The following is a 20,343-nucleotide window of genomic DNA, read 5'->3' as shown; positions in this document are numbered from 1 at the left end:
GTTTTAGGAGATGACGAATATGAGATCTAAATTATGCAAAGACAGTAACCCAGGCACAGCTGCCGCCGGAATTGAATTTTTACTGGCACCCGTCAATGAGGAATTACCAGGTAATTCTGACATTGCCGGACCCGGTCATTCCTGCATTGCCGGGTGCCGGTGCCAGTCAGTCCCCATTCCCTTTGGGCCCACAGGGCTCAATGGGAATGGGGACGTCAGATGCACTGGCAAGGTCAAAGAAGGTGCCGGTGCATCCGACATGCTGCACAGCTCGTACTGTGGCGGTCCGAGAACTACAGTACCGTCATGCTTACTGGTATCGTAGTTCCCTGACCGCCATGCTTATAATGAGGCCTGTGGCTGTTTCGTGATTAGAGCCTAAATATTCTGGATTTCTTTTTTTTTGGCGTTTTTGATTTTGCATACTATGGGGGCATATAGCTTTACGCTACCTGAGTGGTCAAAGAAGTGAGAGCGTGACTTAAGCACTAGTAATGTGTGCTTCACTATGCCGCTAGTGGCTATAAGTGCTGCGTTGTAGTGTGCCTCACCTGTGGTGACTGGATTGCTGAAGGATGTCAACAGGAATGATATGATATGATATGGCATTTATAACGCTCCTGTACACAAGTGTTTCTGGGCACCAAAACACAAGGAGGGAAGACATATCGAGGACAAGACAAACATTCCTACTAGGCCTTGTGTCATTAGGATCGTGCACGTGCGACAGAGAAGTGAAAGGGGAAGTAGAGTTGGGAGTGCAAGGGAGAGGGAGTGGGAAGTGTGAACAGGGCAGCATGGCTCTGAGTAAGTGCATCGAGGGCAGCACAGCTCTGGTTAAGTGCAGGAGGCAGGGATGCTGTAGGAGTTACAGTTGCATGCCCTAAATCGGTGGTATGCCAGGAGGCAGTGCAAGGAAGACTGGTCATGGAGGAACCTAGTACCCAGAGACAATCTGAGGGAATCGAAGCAACCGGTTGGTACAGCAGACAGGTGAGTTAGCAAGGGAGCAGGAGAGAGAGAAAGCAGAGGAGAAAAGGAGGGTCTTAAGCTGCTTCCGGATCTTCAGGTGGTTCGGCTCAAATATGAGAGGTGCAGGGAGGCCATTCCAGAGTGAGGCACCTATGGAGGAGAGAGATCTACCCACACTCTATGCCTGGAGAAGCGTCTGACCCTCAGAGAGTTGGAGGTAGCTGAGCAAAGGGCTATAGAAGGTAGGAAGGTATTTTGGAAGCAAGAGTTTGATGTTGTGAGTACCCTATTCTGAGACACCCTTGTGGATGATGCAGAGGGACTTTAACTTCATCCTTGCAGCCACTGGGAGCCAGTGAAGAGAGTGAAGGGCTGGAGAGATATGGTCCCTGTGCTTGAGGCCAAGGATAAGTGTTGCAGACCTGTTCTGGATTAGTTGCAGGGAGCATAGGGTAGAGGTAGGCTGAGTGAGAAAGAAGCTGTTGCAGTAGTCCAGCCTGGAGAGAACAAGAGCTCTAAAGATGGTGAGCTTCTGAGGGAAAGTGAGGAAAGGTAGAACATCCCTGAGGAGTTTAAGCTTGAAGTTGGGCCTTTTTGGCAAGGTCTGTGATGTGAGGAGAGAAGGAAAGGGTGGAGTCAAAGATGACACCAAGGTTCTTTGCCTCACAAGAATGGGGGGAGGGCCCAAGGATGGTGGCCAGAGTGAGAGAGGGAAAGCGGGATCACTTGTCCCAATGAGAAGGATCTCCATCTTACTGGCATTGAGGGAAAGAAATTTGGAGGCACACCAATCCAGAATCATGGATAGACAGTGAGCGAGGGTGGAGAGAAGGCTTAGGGGAGCCGAGTGTAATCTGCATAAGACAGAAAGTTAGAAGAGAAGGTAGAGATCTGGTGGGCCAAAGGGGTCAGATAGACATTGAATAGCAAGGGTGAGAGGATAGAGCCCCGAGGGACACCACACGTGGAGAGAGATGCAGTGGAGAGAAAGGACACAAGCTGGACCAGGTAGGGACAATCCAGGAGGAAGGAGGTCAGCCACGCCAGGGCTTGAACTGTGATGCCCAGGTTCACATGGAGTCTGTTAATCAGCATGGCATGATTGACCGTGTCAAAAGCAGAGGAAAGGCCCAAGAGGAAGAGGAGAGAGGGAGAGCTGGAATTGAGGTTGGGAGCAGATGGTACCAGGTGTTCAGGAGAGCATTTTCCGTGCCTCTTGTTGCTCTAAAGCGAGACTGGCGGTCATGGAGGCAGCCAACAGATTCAGTGCGGAGGGTAAGCTGGGTGATGGACAGCTTTTCTAGGACTTTGCCCAGGAAAGGAGTTACAGAAATCGGGCGATAGTTTGCCGGACAAGTAGGATCGGCAGAAGGTTTTTTAGGAGGGGGTGCACGAGGGAGTGATTTAGGGGAGAGGGAAAGGTTCCAGTGGCAAAGGAGTGATTGCAGAAATCGTCCAAGACTGGAGCAAGGGTGGCAATGTGGTCCTTGATGGTTCGGGAGGAGCATTGGAACACCTGTTTGGATGACACTTTCATAGATCAGACTTGTCTGGAGACATTGTCAGGTGCTGTCGTGTGAAGGAGGAAAAAGGAAGCAGAGAGGGAGAGACAGCCAGAGGGGGCCTGGTAGAGGGAGAGGAAGAGGAAAGCAAGGAAACAATGTCCAGAGTTTTAGTGGTGAAATGACAGGTCAGAGCCGTACAGAGGGCATGGGAGGGAACAGGAGTGGTCGAGTCTGCAGCAGGATTGGCAAGCTCCTTGCAGATTTTAAAGAGTTTGTCCATGTTGTTAAAGGCTGCAGCGAGGCAAGCTTGGATATGGACCCTCTTCTTGAAGAGGAAAGATAGTCTGTATTGCCTTTTGAGCAAGCAGCAGGCAAGTTTGTGAGAGGATGCGCCAAAAGCTCTCTACTTCCTCTCAGCCACCCTGCACTTGCGTTTCAGGGTGGCAAAGTCGGAGTCGTACCAAGAATTTCACTTTTGTAGAGTAGAAGCTGTGTACATCTGCAGGCGATCCCGTCCCCCCTACCTTCCCTGTATTGGAGACATGAGATTGTGTCGTGCCTGACACCAGCCATAATACCAATACCTCAGCACATTTTTGAAAGGAGATTCCAATTGAGACAACTCTACCGAATGAAACCTCGACGTGATGATAACCTACAGGAGGAAAACCCTGAAGGAGTATAAAGAGAAGCTGAACAGGTGAATTCATGATGTCATAAAGAAGTGTGCACAATGTCTAAAAATAAAGAAGTATGACAAAGTGTGAGTCCTAACTGACAAACATCGACGCAAGAGTTCAAATGAGCTATCAATGTAGACAAGAAAATGACTACAAAGTAAATAAGATGTTGCAGAAAACAGAAGTTCAATACATTTATTAAGACGTCATAGAATCTAGCTATGAATAGTGAAAAGAATACAGGCAAAGCTGCCATTTTATAGAAACTGGACATTGGTATCATGAATTAAGTAAGCCAGAACCCATGAATCGGGAATTGAAAACTGTTGCAGCAAGAATAATAGGCACATGGAGCTGCATGGTAAGGTTGTCTGGCCTGGAGTCAAGATTCAAGAAGCGAGGTCAGCTATCTATTCTGAAGAAGGAGGAATGTGCAGAGGATGAACATTCTTACGTTAAGGTACAGGAAAGAACACAAAGGATGCCAAGCTTTAATTCATTTAGAGCATTTAAAAGAGCAAAATGGACCAAATCGTGGTCTCCTGTCACGTGAGCCATGGATGGAAATAGAGCTTGAACTTGGAGTTCCAGATATGATAGCGAGTGCCCTCACTTCTGTGCATTCTCAAAGACAAGGACACTCTGCAAGGCCAAGTACAAAGAAAATTTCATGGCAGAAGGCATGGGTGATGAGAGATGCTGGGCTAATTGGGTAGTGAGGTGGTTTCATGCCCTATCACCTTGCACCTGGATCTGGGCTTACCTGCTGCTAAATGAAACAAATGTTCCAGACATGGGATACGCGTGACAACCAATTTTATTAGTCCATATAAGAAAGGACCTAATAGTTTGTAGAACCAATGAGAATATATGTAATCTATGCATCTAATGTTTCTGAAATGACATGTTTTTAGAGGTAGGCATAAGTTGTCCACCTGATATCAAACAGCCAGTAACAATCCTAGCTCCTATACAATTGTTTATCTAGATGTTTCCCTTAACCAATCCCGACCCTTGATACATGTTTTCACTATTGCCACACAGTATACGTCACTCTGATGCATTATCACTGTAAGAAGTATATCTTTTGGGGAGATCATTGAGAGACTGAGCGTTCTTCAGTTGATGTTCGTTGTGACCTTTGTGTTTTCGGTAATTGTCAATAAAACAGTACATTGCCATCTTCCTGAGTTGGTTCCATTATTTGGACTCAGAATTACTCTGGAGTAATCCCATCCATTCCATATGAAAGTTACTAAGAGCCATATGCTCAAGTGGTAGCAGTGCTAAAGGTTTCAGATCCAAACGAGGTTGGCTCAAGAGCTTCGGACGATCGGATATTCTCCGCCATTAGCTGGAAGATCGCAGAGTTTCCTGTGGAGAGCGGCATATAGAAAAAAGGTTGAAAGAAGAATCGAGGCGGTGGGCAGTTCTCTCTTTGAAGAAATCCCTGCTTGGTTTCCACGGGCGCTCTGCGGACGGAAGGTGAAGTGGTCAGATTGGAGGAGGAGTCGATACCAAAGGCCTTGTGTTGATTAACAAATGTAAGTAGGTAGACTGAGGGAAATGGCAAAATAAAGGTGCGGGATTGTGATATTTTGTGTAAAGTGAAATCCTGTGTACCTAAAAGAACGACTAAGTAATCCTAGTTCATGGGAATTAGAAGTAGACATCTCAAACTCCTATGGGAGTATTAATAAAAAGGGAATACGCATGGTCAGGTCTGTGAAAGGTGACGTCTTAAACCTTGTACAGGGTCAAATAAGTAGAGGCGAGAGAAGTATACCTCTTTTATAAACAAAGATAATTAAGAGAATGTGATCACAGGGTTATTTATGTGTAGTGTGTGATTATTGTAAGTAATGTTTGGTGTGTGAAGTATCAAGAAGTGATAGAACTTTGAAAGTTTGAAAGTAACAGTGCTTAAAGTTAAGGTATAGTAAACGATTGGCGCCAATCAAAAGATAGATATGTTATTGAAACAAAATAGGAATGAACAGAGATTGATGGTGCTTGCTCATATTTGTTGTTTTAAATTTAAAAGTAATGATTTTAGTTAAATTAAAAGGTTTATTTAATGATCTGGTAAGTATCAACAGTCAATCGAGACTTGTCATTATGAAGAACAAAGTAACGCTCGTACAGAACGAGTGGATGGGGACAGATACTACTCAAGTTAGATGGGAAAAGCATCAGGGAGGTTAGACAAAGAGAAGATAACGACAAGCAAGAAAAGAAGAACAGGATATGAGAAAGGAGTTTGAGGGAGGATGAGCAAGGAAGGAAAAGCTGGGATCAATGGGAACAGGAATACAGGGAGGAACAAGAAAAAGACAAAAAGCGGGCGGAGGAACAAAGCAAGTATGACAATAAACAAAGAGTGATAGAAGAAAGGGACAGGAAGGAAAGAAAGAGAGAGTCAGAAGAAGCACAAATAGTGAAAGACAGAAGATTGCAGAGAAGGTGAGAAGAAGAAGAATGAAGACAGGAAGTATGAAAGGAAGAATGAAGGCAGTAGAATGAAAAGGCTAGAAGGGATGTGAGAAGGTGAACGGAAGTGGATGAAGAAATAAAACAGAATAGAAGGCAGAGAGGTCTAGATGCCAGTCTCATCCTTAAGGAACACATGATCGAAGAAATACAATGGGATAGAATAAGAGAGATTCTCCCGTTAAAGGAGATAATGCCAGAAGCACCTAGATTAGCACTAGAGGAAGAAAGATATCATGCAGAAGGCATTGGAGAAAGGATCGATAAAATATATCAGCAACTAGGACGGGATAACGAGTATGGAACTCGAGGGAGTGGTGATCGATCCCTGGTATCTCAACTAAGGACTGAGGAGGAAAACGTGTTTAGTGATGAATGCTGAGCACTGTCTTTGAGTAGATTAAATCTAGACAGAGGTGATGGGGATAATAGTCATACTAGTTGGGATCTAGAAATGTCAGACGAGGAAAGAGAGTCAGGTCGTGAAGCAGACAGAGATGGTGCATGCTCCTCCCCCCCGGGAAGCCAACAGATGGATATGGAAGTAAGATGGTCAGATCTGGAACATCCCAAAGAAAGAACACCAGATCCCATATCATATGCTGAGCTTCCCCGAAGACGAGCATGTAGTGAGAAGGGAGAGCCTCTACCATATGTAAGCAGGTTAAGGTCACTACCAGCAAGAAGGTGGATTGGGACAATTACCCCAGCCATAGATAGACTAATAGTGGTATCTGACTACGGGATAGGGTTTTCGCAGTTCCCCTTGTTAGAGAATGAGGGAGCGAGACCGCAATACATTCCATGGCCACAGATGGATAAGGATAACTTAAAATGTAAGATCCCTGGTTTAACTTCGGGGGCAGGGAAATGGATATATGAATTAGAAAAAATGACAGAGGGAAACATGCTGGCCATAGGAGACTTAAAACGTCTACTGGCAGCTATTCTTGGGCAGTGTGACAGCACAAAACAGCGCATGATGGAGCGCCATTTAATAATTGTAGGACAGATGTTTGGAGGGCTCTCAAGGCACAATATCCTGACAGATCAGATAGGGGTGCAATTATAACACAAAACATTAAGGAAAATGAAGATCCATTTGCTTATATTCAGGATATTCAGGAGGGAGAAATGGCAGCTTGAAACTCGTGAACCATGGAAAATGACAGTGGCCCTATTTTATCATATTTTGTGTCAGGGATTGCCAGAACCAGTGCAGAGACAGATGAAAAAACAAGTGGGGATGGAAGCAAAGCCATGGGCTAAGATACAGTTAACTATTGTAAATCACTGTCGGTTACTACAAGAGAAAAAAAAGAAGGATGAAAATAGGAAAATTGAGGAAGCCAAATTAGTTCAGAAAAAAGTTATCAACATTTGCCTTAGAAGGTACAGTATTGACATGTGGAGAAGGAGTGGGAATGCAAGAGATAACGGGCACATCACAGGTGAATAATTCCAAGATGGGTATGGGTTTGTGCCACAAGGCAGAGGTATGCGTTTTAAGGGAAGAGGAGGCGGATTTCAAAACAACCAAGGTGGATTTCAGAACACTCAGAATGAGGTTCAGAGTGCTCAGGGAGGATATAACCAAGGATGGTATGCCAGGGGGCCACCCCCAGTGTGTTGGAATTGTGGAATAACAGGGCATATTACGCACATATGAAGGATCCAACGGAGTGTACAGAATGGCAAGTTTTCAAAAGGGGTTCAACTTACCCACCGCCATACAGCACTCAATCAAGAGAGGGCTTTGCCCAGGAAAACACATCCATTCAGGCACAGGTGCAGCAAGTAAAGCAGGCACAACAGCAGGGACAAGTACAAATGCACCCACTGCAAAGGCAGTCGCAACAAGCACCTATGCAAAAACAACAAAACACGAATACGGGGAACATACTGACCCCTAGGATACAGGGTGTTACTGTTGTAGAAGGAAATCCATTCACAGGGACAGGGATGAGCTTATACCCTCAATCGGACAGCTCACAGTGTGACTTGATGTGTTCAGTACTATTTGTGACACCATATCCCCCAATAGGAACCAAGTGTCGATGTGACGATAGGGGGCAAATCCTTTTCTTTTCTTGCAGACACTGGAGCGACCCGCTATTGCATACGAGAGGGAACATATCCAACATCAGGTATTGCCATGAATGTTCAGGGGTTCTCTGGAACTATGAATTTAATTTATTTTACTGAGAAGTTACTAGTTTCTATAGGGGAATGTGACATTTCCATTCTTTCGTTACATTCACGACAAACACCAGTTAACATTTTAGGAAGAGATTTAATGACAAAACTTAACATGACATTTTCATTCACTGACCAGGGAATAGTGTACTCGAATCCAGTAATACACTACTTAAATGTTGGAGAGTTTATACTGGCGTTCACAGGGCAAGTGGCTCGGCAAGGTACTCCAGTAGATCTGGACGTCTGCCTATATTGGGGGAGCATTTTGTTGACATGGCTCTCTGGGCTTGTAGGGAAGATTGTGAGGATACCTGGTGATTTTTTATTTAGACCACAAATAACTATGGATGAGGAGGATGGACAGACTATTCCTATAGAATTGGAAGGAGCTATAGTGTGACGGTAAATAGCAATGCTTGAAGTGGTAGATGACAAAGGTAGATCATGGAGAACGGTGATAGCTCTTGAAGAGGGGTACAGATTGACTGACATAACAGATGGAGATATGTTCAGAGGAGAACATATTGATGACAAAGGGGTGTTCTTTATAAGCATTACATATTGGATAAGGATTGAGAAAAGAGAAATCCTACAGCAAATGCCAATAATGCGGCAACAATCAGCATTTTTCCAGGAAGATCTAGAAAAGGTGTCAAGCATTGTATGGACCATGGCTGCAATGGCATAGGCCTTTTGAAATGAATAGGGGAGGTTAAAATAAAACTTAAATCAGGAGCAATTTTACCTCAAGCAAAACAATACCCTATGTCCCGAGAAGCTGATAAAGGCATATTCCAGACTATTTCAGCACTGACGATCCTACTGCCGCCAGAATTATTGTGCAATAACGCATGTATCCAATAACAAATCTAAAGGGGGGGTTCTGGTAGTGTATCCAGGACCTCAGGCCTCCTAATCAGATTATAGAGGCAGAGTTTCCTTTAGTTCCTAATCCTGCAACAATATTGTGCAGCATCCCAGTTGAAGCTCAGTATTTAATGGAGATCGATTTGAAAAATGCACTTTTCTCGATCCATTGCATAATGGGTCACAAGACCTTACTTCCTTTATGTTTAGACAAAAAAGTCTAAAACATACTCGTCTTCCTCAAGGGTATTGTGAGCCCCCATCAATCCTTAAGATGGTCCCATAGATGGATCTAGGCAATATCAATCTTAAAAGTGCGGTGATACAGTATGTAGATGACATATTGATTTCCAGTAAATCAGGAGGATGAATGCAGGCAAGACTCTGTCCAGCTAATTGCTATTTTGGCAGACAAAGTATATACGGTGGATAAGGAGAAATTACAGTATTGTCAGGAAGAATTGTTATACATAGGTCAGCTAATTTCGCATGAAGGAAAGAAAGTGAAGCTGGAAAGGGCTGAGACAATTATGAAGGCATCAAAACCGAACACAGTGAGACAAATGCAGCAGTTTCTGGGCTTGTGCAATTATTGCAGCGTCTGTGTGTTTGATACCAAGCCACATTTGCAAGTGTTAAAGAAAGCACAAGGTGGTAAGGAAAAGATAGAATGGACTGAAGAAATGAAGGAAGGATTTGAGGAGTTGAAATGAGCAATTTGTACATCTTCAGTTTTAGGGATTCCCAACTACAGCAAGGAATTTAAAATATTTTTGCACACAAATGGGGCAGTAGTAACAGCAGTGCTCACACACAGGACAACATTGGGGTACAAACCTTTGGCATACTACAGCAGGATTTTAGACCCTGTTATGAAAGGACATTTCCCATGATGTAACTATCTTTGGCTGCTGCCACATTTGCAATTAAGAAGTCCCCAAGTATTGTCATGAGGTGTTCTCTGACTCTTTACGTAGAGCATGCCTTATGTGCCATTTTAGAGAAACCCAAGGACACGTTAACATCTCAAAGAGCTACATCTTGCAAAGTAATGATTTCCAATCCAGCGATTAAGATTAAAATTGGAAGATGTAAAATCATGAACCCAGCCACATTTGTAGCTGAGCCAGTAGAAGCAGGTGATCATGTGCATGAATGTGCAAATTATTCAGAATTCTATGATGATATACCTTTTGTGAAAGAGAATGCTTTGGCAGGAGGGAGGATTCTTTTTATTGACGGTTCTTCGAAAATTGTCCAGACTACTGGACTCAGTAGTAGCATTCAGGCTCTGCAGAGGTAAGACACAGGTTAAATGATGAATTTGAGGCAGTGGTGAGTACAAGATTACCGTCTTACTTTTTAGCACAAGCAGCAGAATTAGTAGTGCTTATAGTTGGGCTTGTGAAACATGAAGGACAGGAAGTGAGGGTGTACAGTGAATCCGCCTAAGTGATATCAACCGTACACTCAGGGCTGTCACGTTGGAAAAGGACAGGCTATCCCGCTCAGACGGCTCTCCAGTGCAACATGCGTACTTATTGGTCAGGCTCACTAACGCACTACAACTACCAGTGGCCATAGTGGTCGTAAAATGTGCAGCCCATACTAAATTGACGGACTTTATCCCTCATGTAATGAAGCTGCAGACATAGAAGTCAAAAGGTTTGCATATTCTTCAGATTTTTTGAGATTTGATACTTAAGATATTAAAGAAAGTTAAACTAGAAGCATGTTAGTATGAGAAGGGTTTAATATGCTGTAAATTACGCAATTAATAGAGATTCAGGGAAGAGCACCACAGGAAGGGAAAGAGATATGTAAACAAACAGGTTGTTCTTTATCGTCCACGGAAGCATTATGGTGACAGGGAAGCACTGGAAAGCCTGTAATGCCAACTGCATTAGTGAAAGTCACACTTGAACAACTGCATTACCCCCCATATAACCAGAGAAAGTCTTACTGCCACTATTCCAGAAGACTGAAACATCCCATATCTAGTGGAACATGTTGCACATTTCATGGTGAATTGCATTGTGTGTCAAAGGTTTACTGTTGTGGAATACACTGAGAACAATCAGAGGATTAATACCTTGACTGAATGGTCTGTTGCAGTATTTACATATTGACTATGTTGATATGCTGTAGACATGTAATGGATACAGGTATCTATCTATCTATTAATGGTGGTGTGTCCCTTATCTAGGTGGATTGAAGCCTGTCCGTGTACACACCCTGATGCCACTTGCAGCAAAGTTTCTAGTGCACAAAGCCTTACCATGATGGGAGGTGTGTGAAGTACTAAGATCAGATAATGGGCCACATTTTGTCAATGAGTTATTTGAACAAATAGAACTTCTATTTGAGTATAAAGCACACGTTTTCTTTTACATATCACCCACAAGCAAATGGAATTTTTGTGAGAGACACAACGGCCTCTATCACCAAGATAAAATTAACCTTAAAGAAGGCATGGATATATTGCCCACCCCTAGCCTTGTACCCCCTTCGAAATCAGACAGGTTCTGACATCCATCTCACTCCTCATGAATTAATGACAGGACTTTGCATGAGAATGCCTCTTATGCCTCTATCTAGACTAAGGAGTGATGCCCAGAGTGTAGCGGAGATTCTAGGTGACAAGATGCTGATTATTTGACATGTATGACTGCCAGTGTTTCTTCCATTTCAGATCAAATCAAGCATCGGAGGGAGGGGTCAAGGAACACGGAAGAGGACAATCCAGCGACCAATCCAAGTGATCTATTGCCACTGCCAAAGTTATATGTTGGTGACTTGATTCTCGTCAAGAATGTTACTGGAAGGTTGCACGAACCTAGGTTTAATAGCCCCCTTTGTTGTTGAGGAAGTCTCCCCTCTGCATTTAAGGTATTGTGAGGACAAGCTTGGCTGGATCTAGGTGATGTGAAAGTTTATAAAGGTGTGACCCTCCCTCCAGCAGTTGCTGAGCCAGAAGCAAGACAAGAAGAAGAATGTCCACATGTGCAGCCTTGATCGATGGCCAAGAAGAAGGATGATGAAGCAGGAAGTGGTTAGCACATCATTCTTTTGGACTGGAAATCAATGGACACTCCTTATATATTTTAGCACGAAGTGCAAGGACTTGCAGAGAAATTAACTCTTAGAAATTCTTTGAAGAAACGAATATTGCTTCAGTATTATGCTTAAACGTCAGTTCCTGATTAGAAATTGGAAGAGAGATCAATATCCAGAATAATTGGATGGAGAATATCTGTTAGTGATAAAATATCATTTTTGTGTTCATACTCCAATCCTAACCTGCCCTTGTTAGGAGAGATGTTAACATTCACACCTTTTGCATGATCCCAAGAATGGTCCAGTGTAAGGAGACTCTTAACAGCAATAATTGAACAGATGGTGCAGTTACAGATGTAAAATTGAAAACTTGAAGTAAAAATGATTCGAGAAGAAGATAATGTGATTATAGAAAGAACACGTGTTCAGCAAGTATTAGGATAGCACACTAAATGTTTCTACAGACTTCCATGCCATGTATATATATATATGTCTATGTATTCTTTTTATCTTTCTGTATGTTACATTTCTGAAAATCTATTTTCCTACTGATCGAATTGAAAAAAGATTGTCTATGATTCTTCCAAGTGTGGGTACAAATGATGATAATTTTGTTAATCTCTATGAGCATGTTAAACGACATAAGAGAAATGCAGAAGAAGATATTCAGGGGATAAATACCTACCTTGATAATTAAGCTCATCTGGGGAATAATATGTGGTATCAGCACATGAATAAAGCGGGGGAGAGAGCATCTGATGAGAATTGCTATGTCTGCTCTCTCATCCCTTATGCCATGAATGATGTTGAAACCTTAATTTCAAAAGAGATGCTGCCGCAAGATGTGAAGTGCCTTAGCAGCATGTACTACCAGAGGACTGTTCCAAGGGAGCTGGGCAACGTTGTGCTGGAGATCAAGACAGTCATTTACATACCAGGATGAATATATCAAGACAATACAAATGGAGAAGGATGCTGGATAGACGGATAGGATGCTCGTGTATCCTGCTTCAGTCCAGGATGATGTGATGATTGAAGAAATTAAGAGAATGAACTGTTCTGACATGACAGAGAAGACTGGAATGCCTGGAATGTTGGAACGGTTGCAGCTGCTGATCTATGGGTGAGTGCATATCAGTAAAGGGTGGGAAAATGGAATGATGACTTGTGCAGCTCATCTACTAAGAAAGGAAGCATTATAAAGAGTACAAAAGGTGAATGATGAGTGCTTGAATTCATGGGGCCTCATTACAACCTTGGTGCTAAGTGCACCAACTTTACCACCATGGTGTAAACTCCGTTTACACCATGGTGGATGGCGGATTTACCGCCCCATTCCAAGGTGAGTGGGGCGGTAAATCCCCATTTCCCATTTTCCCTTCCCCATTCCCATTTTTGCCCCATAGGGCATAATGGGAGTGGGGAAGGCGCTAATTACGCCGCCGTAAATTACGGCGGCGTAATTAGCACCATGGCAGGTTAGCGCCATGGATTTTAACGCCTGCTAAAAGCAGGCGTTAAAATCAGAATCAGGCGTTAAGGGTTAACGGTGGCGTTAACCCTTAACGCCTGAGTTGTAATGAGGCCCATGGTCTAAGAATTCTAAACTGCTGACATAGGTGGAGGATGAAGCTGGGCCAGCAGCCGTTGTCCCATTAATTAATGCAGCTATGTGCTTTCAAAGCAAAGGAAAAAAATATGTAGGACACACCAACAGGGTAATTCATAGAATTTCGCAGAAAAGTGTCGCAAGCGGCTGGCGCAGAGTGTCCGCGTGCGATTGACTGCGCCAGGCACGTGCGCTAAAACCGATTTCCGCGCACAGCGTATTCATGGATTTTAGGCTCCCAAACCAGCCGTGGCGAAGAGAATCGCAGCGACCCTGCAGCAGCGCCAGTTACGTCCCCAAGAACGGCCTCGCGCAAGGAAAAGCCATCAAAATCGCTAAATCATCGCAAAGGGCTGCGCTAACCCTGGACCAGTTCACCGGGCTGGCAAACAGCAAACGCCAAGCGGGGAACGTGTATTTCAGGGGTGCGCGGGAAGTTCCACACGCGATTGGCCCAGTGCGAGCAAGGTATGTGTATTTCAGGGGTGCGCTGGAAGTTCCACACGCGATCGGGCCTGGGGGAGCGGGCTACGTGTATTTCAGGGGTTCGCGTGAAGTTTCTCACGCGATCGGGCCTGGGGGAGCGGGCTACGTGTATTACAGGGGTTCGCGTGAAGTTTCCCACGCGATCGGGCCTGGGGGAGCGGGCTACGTGTATTTCAGGGGTTCGCGTGAAGTTTCTCACGCTATCGGGCCTGGGGGAGCGGGCTACGTGTATTTCAGGGGTTCGCGTGAACTTTCTCACGCGATCGGGCCTGGGGGAGCGGGCTACGTGTATTACAGGGGTTCGCGTGAACTTTCTCACGCGATCGGGCCGGGGGAGCGGGCTACGTGTATTTCAGGGGTTCGCGTGAAGTCTCTCACGTGATTGGCCCCGTGCAAGCAGGGTACGTGTATTCCAGGGGTGCGCGGGAAGTTCCACACGCGATTGGCCCCGTGCAAGCAGGGTACGTGTATTCCAGGGGTGCGCGGGAAGTTCCACACGCGATTTCAGCAGGGTATGTGTATTCCAGGGGTGCGCGGGAAGTTCCACACGCGATTTCTGCAGGGTATGTGTATTTCAGGGGTTCTGGGGAGTACTACACGTGAATTGGCCGTGTGGGTCCTCCCAGGTGTATGCTCCACAACCTCCACGGCCCCTGCAGGCAGCCCACACCACGGGGGACTAACCTGCACCCCTGCTCATGTCCCGCAGGCAGCCCATCCACCATGGGCATGCCCCCCAGCCAACCCACATGTCACCTTGCACTACTGATCAACAATGCATGTCTCCCACCACCCCCACCCCCCAGCAGTGCAGGGGCAGCCTCCACCAGGCCCCCACTCATGTCTCGCACCACCCCCACCCCCCAGCCACCAGGGGCACCCTCCACCAGGCCCCCACTCATGTCTCCCACCACCCCCACCCCCCAGCAGTGCAGGGGCACCCTCCACCAGGCCCCCACTCATGTCTCCCACCACCCCCACCCCCCAGCATCCAGGGTCACCCTCCACCAGGCCCCCACTCATGTCCCCCTGCACCCCCACCCCCCAGCAGTGCAGGGGCACCCTCCACCAGGCCCCCACTCATGTCTAACCCAGCCACCAGGGGCACCCTCCACCTGGCCCCCACCCATGTCCCCCTGCACCCCCACCCCCCAGCAGTGCAGGGGCACCCTCCACCAGGCCCCCACTCATGTCTCCCACCACCCCCACCCCCCAGCCACCAGGGGCATCCTCCACCAGGCCCCCAATCATGTCTCCCACCACCCCCCACCGCCCTGCCACCATGGGCAGCCCCCACCAGGTCCTCACAATCCCCAATCATATGCGTAATGGTCAGCCTCCACAGCCAAAAAGCCCTACCAAGTAACCCATTCACCCACATGGAAATGGAAATCACATGTTACACCCCCAATGTTCATGAAGCTAATGAAGCCATGTCCGTCACACACAATGGTTGCAATTGAATGGGAAAACACACAACATGACATGCATGAAACCAATGAGATGATACCACACAGTGAAGTATGCAAACAAAATTGTATTGAAAAAAAATAAGAATGCTAAAGAAAGAAAACTAACTACAATGTGAATGAGAAAAAAGTAAGCTGCATGTCCGTATGAAAAAATGAAACTTGAAATCCAAATAGAAAAAAATTTTGTCCAAAGTCAAATGTAAAAAAATCTCCATTCAATAAAGAACTATGTACAAAAATAACAAGGGTCCATGAGCCCAACTGAACAAAGGAAACCTACTAAAAAATCTACCTAAAAATCAACTATATACAAAAAGTGGAGCAGTGTCCGTCGACTCCAAATCATAATACGAAAGAAAGGAAACCTAAAACTAAAGAACTATATACAAAGGCGGCGGGCAAGTCCAGCGGCTCACTCTGTGGTGTCCCGGGCCAGGGCATCATCGAACTCCTGTTCGATGTCCCGGAGGCGGTCCAGTTCCATGGCCCCGAGGGTCCGCAGGGACGACGCTGTGTCCTCCTCCAACCCCCTGTGGATTGCCTCGAGGCACTCGGCCCGCCTCAGGGCCCTCCGCATGGAGTTCTCCGCCCTGACCATTGTGAGCCGCGCCTCTTCCGCCCGCCGCCGCTCCGCACCTATGGCGTGGCCCAACCGCTGCCACACGGAAGACACTCTCTGTCCTGGGTCCCCCTGCCCTCCGGCCGATGCCTGCCCCTCCGATGTCGAAAGCCCCGAGCCTTCATGGCTCCCACCATGTTGCTGCTGCTCTGCCTCTGCCCGTGCACTGCCTCCTGCTGCCTGCACATCCTCCGCCGGCTGGGGTGCACTTGTTGATGTGGCCACCCCTGCTGGACCACCGACTCCCGACTGTGGCAGGGATGCCTCCTCCACCAGCCTGGCCGCACCGTCAGAGGCAGCTCCACAGGGCACCCAGGTGACTGATGGGTGGGAAGATGGCACAGAGGACGACTGGCGCATAGGGGGTCCAGTTGAGGAGGGGGTCGGAGCAAGCCCCATCAGACGGAGGAATCCGGCCTGGGTGACCTGTCCCAGCAGGCTGACGTGGTCAACGAGCCATTCGAGATGACGTGCAGTCTCTCCATGAAAAGACTGCAGGTCACCTCGCATGGCCCGTTGACGCAACGCCACACCAGCCAGGACAGGCTCAACCCGGACCTGGATAGCCACGTCCGCAGGCAGAGGAAGGCCAGTTGACGTCAGCTCATCCCCTGCCTGGAAACGGGTCTGGACGTAGGCATCCCTGCTGGTGCAAGATGATGCAGGGACAGGATCGGGGACAGGATTGCACACAGGCACCTCCGCGGCGGCCTGTGCTGCCTCCTGTCCCTGGTCCTGGACTGCACCACTAGCACCAGTGGGATCCCCACCTCCAGACCCCGTCTCTGGTGCTTGCACGGCCTCCTCCTCCACCAGACCCCCCACCAACCTGGATGACTCCGTGCCATCTTCCCCTGTTGGGCCCTGTGGGGTCCCAGCTGCCCCTTCTGCTGCCGAGGAGTCCAACTCCAACCTCTGCCTCTTGGACCTCCCCCCGGCAGCTGCGGCCTGGGACGCGGCACCGGACTCCTCACTCCCCGATGAGATGACAACACGGGAGGGGAGCCGGGCCTTGCGTCTCCGGCTGGCGGTCGGATCCCCGCCGCTGTGCTCCACAGCACCTTCTCCGCCCTCTTCATCAGTTGACGCTGCACACAGGGAGAAACACAACACAGGCATCAGGGCACTGTACAATGGACACAGTTGCACATGAGTGGCATTGGCAAACCTCAGACATACAACAGCATGAGCAGCCAAAGGTGACCCAGACATCACATGCAACACAGGAAGTGCACCACACATGTACACACACCACCACACTTGCATGCATGTGTACACCTCGGCCAAGTGTCGCACTGTTCAGACGGGCATCCATGTCACATCTGCCAATCAGGCTTACACATACCGCAGTCACATGGATCCATGTTGCATCACTGTTGCACCCTTGTCAAATACACACACATGCACATGTACAAAGTGCTCATACATGCAGCCCAATACAACATACATGCGTGACATCACGGACATGTCTACTTACATACAAACATGTGTGCACGCACAACTGCATTTGCCATGCAAGCCTACACACACAAGCACCATCCATGTCTCACACATTACAGCCCTCGCATGTGTCAGCCCCACGGCCATGTACACCCCCACCCATACTCGACCCCATACAAACAGATGTGCAACCTGCACAATACCGAATAATCACCACACGCACTGCTCACAATCAGGATGCATGTACACTCACCGCTCGACTCCAGACGGGTCTGCTTCTCCAGGACCTGGACGTGGAGCGCTGGGGATATGCGTTCCAGGACCCCCATCTGTTCTTCCGACAAGTGGCCCCGGCGCCCCTTGGCATCCGCTGCCTTCAAGAGGCGCCGGGCCTTGTTCAGGGTCCTGGACCTGAAGTCCTCCCAGCGCTTCCTGACATGTTGTAAGTCCCGGACTGCCACCCCCTCCGCGTTGATGGCAGTCACGATGTCAGTCCAGATCCGAGTCCGTCCTTCCTTGTCGGCGCGGGAACTTCCGAAGAGGGCATCATACTGCCCCAGGACTTGCTCCACCAGGACATCAACTTCGGTGGCACTGAAGCTGGTGCCCCTCTGCCTCTCTGGCCGGGGGTTGTCAGTGGTCACAGATGGTGTTTGCCCCGACATGACAACCCCAGAGGCAGGAGTGGGTGGGCAACTGGGTCCTGGGGCTGGGCTGTGGAGCGATGGAATTCCAGTCGGGAGTCTTCGGTACCAGCAGGGGTGGTCACAGCAACAGCACCCCTGGCTGATGTGCAGGCAGCAAATGGCAGTGCACGTGGGCAGCAGGCAGTCAGGCAGCAGCAGATGGTAGGTGGGAGCGTGCTCGGGGCTCTGGGGGGCAGTAGTTCGGCCTTCTGGGCAGGAGCGTGGTCTTCCGTGTGCTTACGCGTGGCCAGCTTGGTACGGAGTGATTTGGCACGTGAAAATCCTGCACGTCAGCGTGAAAATCGAGGAAAGGCCCTTAGCGCGTAAGCGCGTCAGCACGCATAGGCGATTCTATTGGACCAAAGGCCCTCAGCGCGTAAGCGCGTCTGTGACGTGACCCGCACGGGTGTTTCCCACACAGCACGTGATGACAGAGCACACGTGGAAAGACTGCACGTCAGAGTCTCATCGCGTGTGATTGGTGGAAATGGCCCTACACGCAGAAGTGACAAAGTGTGTAATAGGAGGAAATGTCCCTACACGCAGAAGTGACAAAGCGTGTAATTGGAGGAAATGTCCCTACACGCAGAAGTGACAAAGCGTGTAATTGGAGGAAATGTCCGTACACGCAGAAGTGACAAAGCGTGTAATTGGTGGAAATGGCCCTAGCGCGTACACGCTGCGTAAGTGACGCTGGACGTGTGGGCCTGTATAAAAGGTACGCTTAGAACACCACTTCCTTGTACGTGCTTTTCGTGGAGAGCGAGTGGGTGAATTCTGTACTTCTTGTCGTTTCACACGCGATTTACTTCACAGCGTTTCAAGTTCGTATTCCCTGTTACCTCTGACAGATTTTTCTCTTCTTTCGCTTTTACTGGTTTACCTGGGCCTGTTCCCTCAAACAGTGTTCCCTTCTACTGTTGTCCTGTCTCCTCAGACAGCGTACAAATCTTCTTTTGGCGGGGGTGTTGCCAACCAAACGTGCTCCTTTTACACGCTCGTTTACCAGGCAGACGGTGAGTCACGCACGTATCTAACATCTGTGCTTGCCCCGTGTGTAGCCTACCCCTTCAGAGGTCATTCTAGGCTGCGTGTGACACGCATACGTTCATTCTTGTGTTTCTGGGTGCCACAGCGTAGTGCAGGTTTTTCTTTCTGCACACGTGGTCTAGGAGGGGTTGCGTGCACGTCATCTCCCTTTTTTGGGCCTCCTGTGCGTTGCGTGACCCGTCATCTTTCCCCAGGGGTTACATTCAGCCTTGCTAGAGCACTAGGGTACAATTACCATCTGGTACCCAACCCCTTTGACCCCCAATTGCCCAGGACAATAGTCTACATCCACTCCCATACGCACATTAACATCAGTGCCATGGCTGGGAGGCGAGGATTCCGTAAAGGTGGCAAAGGTGGAAGAGCCACAAGTGGTGGCCGTGGTGGATCCGGTAGGGGACGTGGTCGTAACTTGCAGGGTGAGCCTGTCCCCCCATGTGTGGAGGACCAGTCACGGGCACCCATAATCCCCCCCTCCCCCCCTCCCATTGAGGCTGATGTGGCTGACACCATCCATGCTCAGCCCTTGTTGGACCAGCCCATTGTGGCACCAGACCTGGCTGACTCCATGGCCGACTTCCAGGTCAGCAGGGCTACGACACGTGCGCTGGTGCACGTTGATGCCATCATGCCACATGGATCTGGGGCAGCAAGGTCATCTGCTGCACCAAGGAGGCAGGGCGGAGAGGCTGCAGGGGCAGCTGCGGCTCCATCCACCCCAGCCCTCACACACCCAGCCAGGACAGTGTCGGTCCCAGTCCATGCTGCTGACATTCCCCCTGACACCATCACACTAGAGCCAATGCCTGCACCAACTCCCATGCTGAGTGTGCAATCCCACACTCCTGATACAGAGTCCACCAGGGCTCCTGCCCCTAGTGTCCAGAGCGGCGCAGGACACTCAGGATCACCACCACCTTCCAAGCGGAAGAGGAAGAGTGCTCGTCCGGCACAGGCTGATGCCCCAGACACGGCTACACAGTCCGGCCCGTCCAGGAAGCCCAGCTTCACGGATGACGAACTGAATGCACTTGTCGAGTATGTGTCCGGACATGACAACGAGATGGTCATTGTTGCAGGATCCAAGACCACACCTGCACAACGCCAGGCACACTGGCAGACCGTTGCGGACATCGTAAGTGCCCTTGGAATTGTGAGGCGCACAGCCAATGATTGCTATAAGCGCTGGAATGACCTAAAGCGCAGGGCAA

This window comes from Ambystoma mexicanum, chromosome 8 (genome assembly GCF_040938575.1).
Source record: "Ambystoma mexicanum isolate Mex_15411 chromosome 8, UKY_AmexF1_1, whole genome shotgun sequence".
NCBI classification, from domain to species: domain Eukaryota; kingdom Metazoa; phylum Chordata; class Amphibia; order Caudata; family Ambystomatidae; genus Ambystoma; species Ambystoma mexicanum.
The sequence above is the reverse complement of the archived record's forward strand: the minus strand, read 5'-3'. Positions refer to the sequence as shown.